Consider the following 9,786-nt stretch of genomic DNA (forward strand, 5'->3'; position numbering starts at 1 on the left):
TGAATTTGGGGAACAAAACTGGAGGTTCAACACTTGCTTAGCATGGCGATTGACACTGATTTCATTTTCATGCTTAGGAAATTGAAAAAATTATAAAGGGTTGATAACCAGAATCTACAAAGAAATCAAGAAACTCCACAACATCAAAACAAACAACCCACTTAAGAGATGGGCCAAGGACCTCAATAGACATTTTTCAAAAGAGGAAATCCAAATGGCCAACAGGCACATGAAAAATGTTCAAGGTAACTAGCAATCAGGGAAATGCAAATCAAAACCACAATGAGGTTTCACCTCACCCAAGGTAGAATGGCTCACATTCAGAAATCTACCAACAATAGATGCTGGAGAGGATGTGGAGAAAAAGGGACACTAACCCACTGTTGATGGGAATGCAAACTGGTCAAGCCACTATGGAAGTCAGTCTGGAGATTCCTCAGAAACCTGAATATAACCCTACCATTCAACCCAGCCATCCCACTCCTTGGAATTTACCCAGAGGAAATGAAATTGGCAAACAAAAAAGCAGCCTGCACCTTCATGTTTATTGCAGCTCAATTCACAATAGCTAAGACCTGGAACCAACCCAAATGCCCATCAACAGTAGACTGGATAAAGAAATTATGGAACATGTACTCTATCAAATACTATACAGCAGTCAAAAACAACGAAAGCCAGTCATTTCCAACAAGATGGAGGAATTTGGAAAACATCATGCTGAGTGAATTAAGCCAGTCCCAAAGGGACAAATATCATATGTTCTCCCTGATTGGCGACAACTAACTGAGCACCAAATGGGAAACTTGTTGAAGTGAAATGGACACTATGAGAAACGGTGACTTGATTAGCTCTTGTCCTGACTGTTGATGAGCAACTTAATACGTTATCCCTCTTAGTATTTTTTTATTTGTTCTACTTAATACTTTTGGTTGAATACTGTAATCAATACACAATTTTTCTTAAGTGCTGAAACTTAACTGAAAAGTGATCACTGTTAAATATAAGAGTGGGAATAAGAGAGGGAAGAGATGTGCAATTCAGGACATGCTCAAGCTGACTTACCTCAAACGGTAGAGTTAAAAACATACCAGGGGATTCCAATTCAATCCCATCAAGGTGGCATGTACCAATGCCATCTCACTAGTCCCAGTGATCAATTTCTGTTCACAATTGATCATAATGTTAGGATTAAGAGCCAAAGGAGTCACATAAACACGACTAGTGTCTGCAAATACTAGCTGATAGAATCAAAAAGGGAGAGAAGGATCCAACATGTGAAGCAGGATACACGGCAGACCCATAGAATGGCAGATGTCCTAAACAGCACTCTGGCCTCAGAATCAGCCCTTAAGGCATTTGGATCCGGCTGAAAAGCCCATGAGAGTATTACAGGCATGGAAAGCCAAAACACTCTGGCAAAAACAAACAAACAAACAAACAAACAAAAAAAACAACAAAAAAAAAACCCTAAATGAAAGATCTCCGCAAGTGAGATCCCAGTGGAAAGAATGGGTCATCAAAGAAGGAGGTACCTTTCTCTGAAGGGAGGATTGAACTTCCACTTTGACTACGACCTTGTCTAAATATGATCAGAGTCGGTGAACTCAAAAGGCTTCCATAGCCTTGGCAGCTCATGACAAGAGCTTAGGATGATGACTGATGCCACAAACAAGAGTGTCAATTTGTTAAGTCAACAACAGGAGTCACTGTGCACTTACTCCTCATGTAGGATCTCTGTCCTTAATGTGCTGTACATTGTGATTTAATGCTATAACTAGTACTGAAACAGTATTTTTCACTTTGTGTTTCTATGTGGGTGGAAGCTATTGAAATCTTTACTTAATGTATGCTAAACTGATCTTCTGTATATAAAGAGAATTGAAAATGAATCTTGATGTGAATGGAAGCGGGGAGGGAGAGGGAAAGGGGAGGGTTGTGGGTGGGAGGGAAGTTATGGGGGGGGAGCCACCTTAATCTATAAGCTGTACTTTGGAAATTTATATTCATTAAATAAATTTAAAGAAAATAAAAAAGAATATTGGAAAATAAGGTTAATAATTGTTTTTCTTTAAAATTGTTTACATATATTATCCCTACATATTCCTTTCTACAGGTTGTTTTTGATACAGTTTGCCAGCTATGCATTTCATTAGCTTACCATTTCTTTTCCTCATCTCATGACTGCTTTCTTGTTAATCAAAATTTTCTAGGTGCTTTTTGGGCAGCTAAATTATTCTGAGCCATGAATGTGCTAACACAATAATTAATGCTATTTTATTGAACAATTAGAATCGTAGACAATTCTGTTTAACTATATTCAGCTCAAATTTCACTTCAAGTACTGCAGTGCAACATATGTGTGTGTGACTGATTGACCTGTGTGGTTTTCTTTTCAAGCATCTATGAAATGAGAAGTGTATTTTTGTGTTTTAGAATTTATAAGATGTATTAATATTGGTCAAATGCATTTTCTTCATTTTAACATAAATTTGTAGTGTAAAAAACTCTAGCCTATCTCCACCGTGTTTATTCAGAAATAAATAAGTGCTTCAACTTCTTGCAAGTCAGAGCAAGTGTTTTCCTCATTGAACCCATCCAATAAACCTCATGGATGCAAAAATGCTATGGATAACTGTACATTCAGAAAGAACAGAGAATGATGCTTTAGAACTACTTCTGAGAGTTCTTTGTATTGTTATAGTGAAGTTTATGCTGATTATGAGCAATTCTTTTTTCTTATATAACCTTAACTATTCAGTTGTGGAGGTCATAAAATATATTCTAAGTTGTATTCTGAAGGAAGAATTGTCATTCAAAGGGAAGGAATGAACATAATTTCTTACTGCGATTGAGAAAGCTTTTGCAATGTTGGCATTTATTGCACTCATTTACATACACTATGAAGCTTTACAAACACATAGGAGTTGGTAAAACCACTACAATAACATATTCCCCAAATCATTGGTAAGTAGAGTATATTAAATTGTCTTTATAAGTGTGTATTTTGTGTCTTTTTCTTGTAATTTAAACTAAAACTATGGTATGAGTTTATATTAATGATTAAAATGATTAATGTGGATTGGTTTAATATCCAATCTTTGATTGTGAGAGCATATAGTTGCTCATTTTTACTTGCTCTTGAAGCACCAATTTATAAAATAATCAACAAATCTAGTACATATAAGCCTAATAAACAGCCAATGAAACAAATTTAAAAAAGAATATGTTTTATTTTAAATTATAAACTATAGAAAGATAAAATTTCTTATATTCTTATCTTGAAGCTGCTTGGAAAATCTGTTCCATAAGCCTCCATGTCTTCCCGTGCTTTTTAAGCAGAACTTTCAAGCTTTCAAGTGCTACATATAATAGGAAATATAAAAAAAAAAAACCTTAAAATATTTTTAAGAAACACAAAGTGGATAGTGGTGGTAATGGTTTTAATATCAACAAAGTTAATACTATATCAATATTTATATGATATCCATTTTTTAAAATGACTAATTCACACATAATTTAATTATGCTCTGCCATATGTCTAAGTACACCCTGATTCATTGCTCAAGAAAGTTTAGAATAGGAACTTGGAAATTCCAGTTATGGCCACTGTAATAGTGAAAGTAGTGAGCTTTATTCCAGAAAAAGACAAGAATCTGGCTAACTGTGTCTGCTCATTTCAGGAAAATTGGACTGACTTAATGTTCAGTTCAGAGTCATTTCAACCATTCTTGTTTAGTGTTACCACCTCCCTAGAAATCAGAAGATTAAATGTGCTCAAATAAACAGTCTCAGAAAAATAAATATCTCCAGCTTTTAAACAAAAAAGTGAATGACCAATTAACTTATGATCTTGGAGTTTCAGGCTCCTGGCTTCAGCATGGGCCAGCCGTGAGTCTTACAATCATTTGAGAAGTGAACCAGATACTGAAAGATATATTTCTTTTATTTTAGGTGTTATAAAAATAAGATTAAATTCACAAGTCATTTAATGCTGATTCCTTTAACATCTTTCTTTAAAATTTTATTTCAGTTACACAAAACTCATGTATTTCATATATACAGATTTAGGAAAATATTGACTCTTCTGCTCCTAACCTACCTCCCGCCCATGCTGCAATCCTTCCTCCTCCTCCTCTCACATTCCCGCTCTTAATTTTTACAAAGATCTATTTTCACTTTACTTAATGATCGGATAGTTAAGCCTACACTTATAAGAGTTCAACAAATAATATGAAATAAAAAAAAAAAACAAACAAACAAAAACACACTGTTCCTCGATGGAAGAGACAAGGGCTAAAAACAATCATTGAATCTTGAAATGTTTATATCACTCCAATACATTATATTTCAGGTACTCTGTTAGTTACCTTGAATCAGAGAAAACATATGATATCTGTATTTTTGGGACTAGCTTATTTCACTATGTATATTGGTTTCCAATGTGTCCATCGTGTTTCAAAATATAATATTTCAATTTTTTACAGGTGTGTAGTATTCCATAGTGTATATATACTATGATTTCTTTATCTAGTCAACAGTTAACGACACCTGGTTGATTCCATATCTTAGGTATTGTGCGTTTTACTGCAATGAACATGGGGGTACTGATAACTCTTTCATACACTTATTTCTATTGGTTTAAGTAAATTCCCAGGAGTGGAATGGCTGGTTAATATGGTATTCAGATTTCTCAAGTATCTCCAATACTGTTTTCCACAAGGCTGAACCAGTTCACATTCTCACCAACAGTGGACCAGTATAACTTCCCCACAACCTTGCCAGAATTTGTCACTTGTAGATTTCTGTAGGAGAACCATTCTAACTGGAGTGAGGTGAAAGCTCACCATGATTTTTCTTTGCATTTCCCTAATGACTAGAGATGCTGAGCATTTTCTCAAATGTCTATTGGCCATTTGAACTTTCTCTCTTGAAAAATGCTGTTCAACTCTGCCCATTTCTTAACTGCGTTGGCTGTCTTATTATTGAATTTCTTGAGCTCTTTATAGATTCTGGATGTTAAACTTTTATCAGTTGCATATATTTTCCCCATGCTATTGGTTGTCTCGTCAGTTTGCTGAGTGTTTCTTTTGCAGTGCAGACGCTTCTCAGCTTCATGTAACCCCATTTATCAATTTTGGATTTGATTGCCTGTGGTTATAAGGTCTTTGCCAAGAAGTCTTTGCCTATGGCAATGTCTTGCATGGTTTCCTCAATGTTCTCTAATCATTTGAGTGTATCGGGTCATAGATTTAGGTCTTTGATACATTTTGAGAGGAATTTTGTGTAAGGTGTAAGGTATGGGTCTAGTTTCATACTTCTGCATGTAGAGATACAGTTTCCCCAGCACAATTTGTTAAAGAGACTGTCATTCCTCCTTTATCAAAGATAAGTTGGTTTTAGTTGCATAAATTGATTTCTGGACTTTCTATTATGTTCCATTCATCTACAAGTCTGTTTTTGTGCCAGTACCAGGCTGTTTCAATTATAACTGCCCTGTAGTATGTCTTTAAGTCAGATATTTTGATGTCTCTGGCTTGTTTTTGTTGTATAAGATGGCTTTAGAGACTTGGGTTCTCCTGTGTTTCCATATAAATTTTAGCATCATATTTTCTAGTTCTGAGAATTGCTTTTGGTAGTATGGACATTTTGATGGTGTTGATTTTTCCAATCCATGAACATGGAGGATTGTTTTCCATTTTTTTTCTTTTTATTTTATTTTATTTAATGAACATAAATTTCCGAAGTACAGCTTATGGATTACAATAGCTCCCCCTCCCCCCCGGAACTTCCCTCCCACCCACAACACTCCCTCTCCCCTTCCATTCACATCAGGATTAATTTTCAATTATCTTTATATACAGAAGATCAATTTAGCATATATTAAGTAAAGATTTCAACAGTTTGCACCCACACAGAAACACAAAGTGTAAAATACTATTTGAGTACTAGTTATAGCATTAATTAAACACCTAAGAGTAATTGTGTATTAATTACAGAGTTCAACCAATAGTTTTTTTTTTTTTTTTTTTTTTTTTTTTTTTAACAGGCAGAGTGGATAGTGAGAGAGAGAGAGACAGAGAGAGAAAGGTCTTCCTTTTTGCCGTTGGTTCACCCTCCAATGGCCACCACAGCTGGTGTGCTGTGGCTGGCGCACACGCTGATCCGAAGGCAGGAGCCAGGTGCTTCTCCTGGTCTCCCATGGGGTGCAGGGCCCAAGCACTTGGGCCATCCTCCACTGCACTCCCAGGCCACAGCAGAGAGCTGGCCTGGAAGAGGGGCAACCGGGACAGAATCTGGTGCCCCGACTGGGCCTAGAACCTGTTGTGCCAGCACCGCTAGGCGGAGGATTAGCCTAGTGAGCCGCGGTGTCGGCCTCAACCAATAGTTTTAAGTAGAACATAAAAAATACTAAAAGGGTAAAGTATTAAGTTCTTTTTTTTTTTCTTTTTTTGTTTGTTATATAATTTTTTTTTTTTATTTAATAAATGTGAATTTAGGGAGTCTTGACTGAAGGCGGGGCTCTCCGCAGCTCACCCGAGCTCAGGGTGCCCAGCGGCAGTGGCTATGTTTGTTTCCGACTTTCGCAGGGAGTTCTATGAGCTGGTCCAGAGCCAGCCTGCCTTCTCCCTTCTCCCAACCCCCGGCAGAGGGTCCTTCTCTTCGTAGCCTCGGACGTGGACGCCCTGTGTGCTTGCAAGATCCTCCAGGCCCTGTTCCAGTGCGATCACGTGCAGTACACGCTGGTCCCGGTCTCTGCGTGGCAAGAACTCGAAACTGCATTCCTTGAGCACAAAGAGCAGTTCCGTTATTTTATTCTCATAAACTGCGGAGCTAACGTAGACCTGCTGGACATCCTGCAGCCTGACAAGGACTCTGTGTTCTTCGTGTGCGACACCCACAGACCCGTGAATGTGGTGAATGTGTACAACAGCACCCAGATCAAATTACTTGTCAAACAAGACGACGACCTTGAGGTTCCTGCCTACGACGAAATCTTTTGGGATGAAAAAGAGGACGAAGAGCATTCGGGAAGTGACAGTGAAGACGATGATGGGTCAGAGCCTTCCAGGAAGTGCACACGGTTAGAGGAGGCGATATTGGAGCGGACCCTGAAGAGGAGGCAGCGGAGAGAACGGGAGTCCCGGAGGAGAGACATCCTCTTTGACTACGAGCAGTACGAGTATCACGGGACTTCAGCCATGGTGATGTTTGACCTGGCGCGGATGATGTCCAAAGACCTGAACGACATGTTGTGGTGGTCCATCGTGGGACTCACGGACCAGTGGGTGCAGGACAAGATCACTCAAATGAAGTACGTGACGGACGTTGGCGTCCTGCAGCGCCACATGTCCCGGCACAACCACCAAAACGAAGACGAGGAGAATACCCTCTCTGTGGACTGCACACGCATCTCCTTCGAGTACGACCTCCGCCTGGCACTCTACCAGCACTGGTCCCTGCACGACAGCCTGTGCAACACGAGCTACACCGCAGCCAGGTTCAAGCTCCGGTCTGTGCACGGGCAGAAGAAGCTGCAGGAGTTCCTCGCAGACATGGGTCTTCCTCTGAAGCAGGTGAAGCAGAAGTTTCAGTCCATGGACGTCTCCTTGAAGGAGAACCTGGGGGAAATGATCGAGGAGTCTGCCAATAAATTTGGGATGAAGGATATGCGTGTGCAGACCTTCAGCATCCATTTTGGATTCAAGCACAAGTTCCTGGCCAGCGACGTGGTCTTTGCCACCATGTCTCTGATGGAGAACCCTGAGAGGGACGGCTCAGGGACGGATCACTTCATCCAGGCACTGGACAGTCTCTCCAGGAGTAACCTGGACAAACTGTACCATGGCCTGGAACTGGCCAAGAAGCAGCTAAGTGCCACCCAGCAGACAATCGCCAGCTGCCTCTGCACCAACCTCGTCATCTCCCAGGGACCCTTCCTCTACTGCTCGCTCATGGAGGGCACTCCGGATGTCATGCTATTCTCCAAGCCTGCATCCCTGAGCCTGCTCAGCAGACACTTGCTCAAGTCCTTTTTTTTTTAATTTTTCCCTTTTTTTAAACTTTTATTTAATGAATATAAATTTCCAAAGTATGGCTTATGGATTACAATGACTCCCCCCCCAATAATGTCCCTCCAACCCACAACCCTCCCCTTATCCACTCCCTCTCCCCTTCCATTCACATCAAGATTCATTTTCGATTCTCTTTATATACAGAAGATCAGTTTAGCATACATTAAGTAAAGATTTCAACTGTTTGCTCCCACACAGAAACATAAAGTGAAAAATACTGTTTGAGTACTAGTTATGGCATTAAATCTCAATGTACAGCACACTAAAGACAAAGATCCTACATGAGGAGTAAGTGCATAGTGACTCCTGTTGTTGACTTAACAAATTGACACTCTTGTTTATGGCCTCAGTAATCACCCTAGGCTCTTGTCATGAGCTGCCAAGGCTATGGAAGCCCCCTGAGTTCACTGACTCTGATCATTTTTAGACAGGCCATGGTCAAAGTGGAAGTCCTCTCCTCCCTTCAGAGAAAGGTACCTCCTTCTTCGATGACCCATTCATTCCACTGGGATCTCACTCATGGAGATCTTTTATTTTGATTTTTTTTTTCCCCCAGAGTTTCTTGCCTTTCCATGCCTGAAATACTCTCATGGGCATTTCAGCCGGATCCGCATGCTGGATAGACCAATGGAACAGAATTGAAACACCAGAAATCAATCCCAACATCTACAGCCAACTCATATTTGATCAAGGGTCCAAAACCAATCCCTGGAGTAAGGACAGTCTATTCAATAAATGGTGCTGGGAAAATTGGATTTTCACGTGCAGAATCATGAAGCAATACCCCTACCTTTCACCTTACACAAAAATCCACTCAACATGGATTAAAGACTTAAATCTACGACCTGACACCATCAAATTATTAGAGGGCATTGGAAAAACCCTGCAAGATATAGGAACCAGCAATGACTTCTTGGAAAACACCCCAGAAGCACATGCAGTCAAAGCCAAAATTAACATTTGGGATTGCATCAAATTGAGAAGTTTCTGTACTGCAAAAGAAACAGTCAGGAGAGTGAAGAGACAACCAACAGAATGGGAAAATATATTTGCAATCTATGCAACTGATAAAGAGTTGATAACCAGAATCTACAAAGAAATCAAGAAACTCCACAAAAACAAAACCAACAACCCAATTAAGAGATGGGCCAAGGACCTCAATAGACATTTTTCAAAAGAGGGAATCCAAATGGCCAACAGGCACATGAAAAAATGTTCAAGGTCACTAGCAATCAGGGAAATGCAAATCAAAACCACAATGAGGTTTCACCTCACCCCGGTTAGAATGGCTCACATGCAGAAATCTACCAACAACAGATGCTGGAGAGGATGTGGAGAAAAAGGGACACTAACCCACTGTTGGTGGGAATGCAAACTGGTTAAGCCACTATGGAAGTCAGTCTGGAGATTCCTCAGAAACCTGAATATAACCCTACCATGCAACCCAGCCATCCCACTCCTTGGAATTTACCCAGAGGAAATGAAATTGGCAAACAAAAAAGGAGTCTGCACATTAATGTTTATTGCAGCTCAATTCACAATAGCTAAGACCTGGAACCAACCCAAATGCCCATCAACAGTAGACTGGATAAAGAAATTATGGGACATGTACTCTATAGAATACTATACAGCAGTCAAAAACAACGAAAGCCAGTCATTTGCAACAAGATGGAGGAATTTGGAAAACATCATGCTGAGTGAATTAAGCCAGTCC

At 39.7% G+C, this 9,786-nt stretch overlaps 1 pseudogene; it reads left to right on the forward strand.

Annotated features, from left to right (window-relative positions):
* The window catches only part of LOC127482835 (cell division control protein 45 homolog pseudogene), a 29,483-nt pseudogene extending 21,441 nt beyond the window's left edge, over positions 1-8,042 (forward strand).
* The last annotated feature ends 1,744 nt before the right edge of the window (positions 8,043-9,786 follow it).

This window comes from Oryctolagus cuniculus, chromosome 4 (genome assembly GCF_051225735.1).
Source record: "Oryctolagus cuniculus isolate XC-2025 breed Fujian yellow rabbit chromosome 4, ASM5122573v1, whole genome shotgun sequence".
Classification (NCBI taxonomy): domain Eukaryota; kingdom Metazoa; phylum Chordata; class Mammalia; order Lagomorpha; family Leporidae; genus Oryctolagus; species Oryctolagus cuniculus.